General features: G+C 40.1%; 1 protein-coding gene across 1 annotated transcript in view; it reads right to left on the reverse strand.

The window, feature by feature from the left end:
* Gna14 (G protein subunit alpha 14) overlaps positions 1-2,835 on the reverse strand; it is a 158,577-nt gene that overhangs the window by 65,902 nt on the left and 89,840 nt on the right. The window lies entirely within an intron of this gene.

Consider the following 2,835-nt stretch of genomic DNA (forward strand, 5'->3'; position numbering starts at 1 on the left):
AGGAAGGAAGGAAGGAAGGAAGGAAGGAAGGAAGGAAGGAAGGAAGGGAGGGAACAAAAGAAAATAATCAAAGCTGTGACTTAATTTCAGAAACAAGTTAATAAAATAGAAGAAATTAAGGATCTAAATTTCTTTAATAAGCAATCTTTCAAGTTCTAAGCAAAGATTTTTTTTAAAAAAATCAAAGGTTTACTAGCACTGGAAAGCCTTCCGAGCAACCATTAGTTCCCTTCTATATACTTTTAAGCATCACATACATACATACATACATACATACACACACACACACCTCACACATACACACACAGGGCAGGCTTTTTCCTGCCCATTGTATTTGCAGTGGAGCTTTGTGATTGGGCAGTAGAAGAGGTAGGTGGAGCTAGAAATTGAGAGGAGGGAGGAGTGAAAAAGCAAGAAAGAGGAGAAGAGAGAGAAGAAGCAAGATGGAGGCAGATATATATGTCTCTAGAATTCTCGGGTAGTTATTCATGTCAAAATGTTAGATATTGGGTTAACAATTCTAATTGTGTAGGCATCTTGTGTATTGAGCATTTACTAATATATAAATCCATTGGGTAATCTTTAAGCATTAAGAGTCTTCTTTCTACCGGGTACTAGAATTATTATTATATCTACCGCATGGGGGTGGCAGATATTTCCTGGGCTTTGGGGACTGATCGCCAGGGAGCTGATTGGCAGAGGCAAAAGCCTCACCAACATCTCATGAGTCCTGGGCTGGCACCACTGGCTAGCCAGTGCCTTGGTTAGGGCGGGAACATAGAGCGGGAACATGGCCGTGGCCAGGAACTAGCTGGACTGGTGCCTCTGCGATTTCAAATACCTCCCGCTATACACACACACACACACACACACACACACGCACGCATGCACGCACACACATCAAGAAATGGAAAATAGAGATGAATACTCATCAATAAGAAATGAAGGAAAGATTTTATTACTGTGAAATAAAAGCTAACTAATGCTTTTTTTGTTTGTGGCTTAACTCAGCAATTAAGTTATCCAGTACTTTGTAAAAGTAGCATGTGGCATCTCTCTACTTTTCTTTTTTACTTCTTGAGACAGGGAATTATGTAGCTGAGGCTGGCTTAGAACTTGCTATGCAGCCCAGGGTGGCCTCAAACTCATAACCCTCCCATTTCTGCTTCCCAAGCATTGAACTTACAGGTTTGTACCACCACACCAGACTAATCAGTTTGTCACTTTATGTATTAAGCATGGTATTCTATTCCAATTTCATATTTGGATTCTGGACTAGCCCACCAAGAAAGGTATTAAAATTATTAACAGACAACAGAAAAACAATAAGGAATGGATGAAATAAAATGACCTAAATAATTAACACAAAGCCCAATTTTGGTTTTGAGTTTTCTCAATACTAAACCTATATCACTTAGGTAATTTAATTTGGAAAGAATTTATTTTGCTCACGTATTCTGCACACACAGTAGACATAAATTTACCAATGGGAAGACTGTATGGTTAAATAGTGTCACCACTAAACATCATACCTATCTAGAACTTCAAAGTACACTCTTATTTGGAATTGGTGTCTCTAGGAGGTAATTAAGGTCATCCTTGATTAGTGGTGGCCCTGTAAGAGGCAAATTTGAACACAGACAGGGAGGATGCCACTATGAAAGCTCAAAGACACACAGGGGTATGATGTGCTGACATACAGATACTGGTGTAACATGGACACAGGCTACTACGAACTTCTAGCAGCCAGACTCCAAGTGGGAAACATAAAATTGATTTCCTCCCAGTGCCTTCAGTTGGTACCAATTAACCTTGACTTTTACCATCCAGAATAATGAGAGAATAATCTTGTTTGCAGGCCCTGATTAAGGTACTTTGTTACTGCAGCCCCAGGAAATGAGTGCAGACAACCAGGCACACAGAGATGGCCTATGGAAAAAAATGGAGACCTGAGCAATCAGGAGAGGTGATGGAATGTCAGAACCCACAAAATCTTCTTGTTTAGAATATGAATTCAGAGCATCTTTAAGAGGCCATGAAGAAAAACCAAACAAAAACTGAAACCAGAGGTCTTGACTACCAAACCTGATTATGTTTCACAAACACACATCACTAAGGGAAGCAAAACTGGTTTCCACTTGAGCCCTCATCCGTTGTTCTGTTATAAACCCTTCATCGAATTCCAAGCTTCATCCAGCTAGCCTACCATGACCAGCAAAGAAACTGCAGCCTATAGTCAGGGAAAGCAGATGAAGGGAATCATCAGGAGGCCATTTCTACTGTGCTTCCTCTCTAAAAGCATCTGAAATCTCCTTAGAAATCCTGCTTTTAGGATACTATGTAGAGTATCAATGAACAATACACTTTTCAAAGGTAACACACATACTGAAAAGCAATTGATGTGCAGATCACCACAGTCATGTCTACAGCCTGAGAAGTAGCTTAGCATGCACCTCACATATTATTAGTTCAGCCTACAGGCTTCCATCATGGCTGTTGGAAGGTGACACTGTAGTCAAGACATGGTCCCTCAGATGATTTTTGAAGCTGCAGGGAAGGAATGGTAAGCGGGCTGTGCCAACAAAGTGAAGGTCTTTACAATTTGGTGCATACTGTGTTCTAAATAAACAATTACCAGGAAATAAAAATTTAAATTCCTTATTTGCTTTGAAATGTTCTCAATCATATATAGAAGATATCCACTAGTATAGGTGCCACAGGTTCTGATAAAATTATCCGCACAGGTGTGCAATGTTTGCAGCAAAACTGCTCTTAAATTGATTCTCTCAGGGTGTTCTTATGTAGCCCAGGCTGGCCTTCAATACACGATCTCTC

The sequence above is a fragment of the Grammomys surdaster genome, unplaced genomic scaffold, assembly GCF_004785775.1.
Source record: "Grammomys surdaster isolate TR1022 unplaced genomic scaffold, NIH_TR_1.0 198, whole genome shotgun sequence".
Classification (NCBI taxonomy): Eukaryota; Metazoa; Chordata; class Mammalia; order Rodentia; family Muridae; genus Grammomys; species Grammomys surdaster.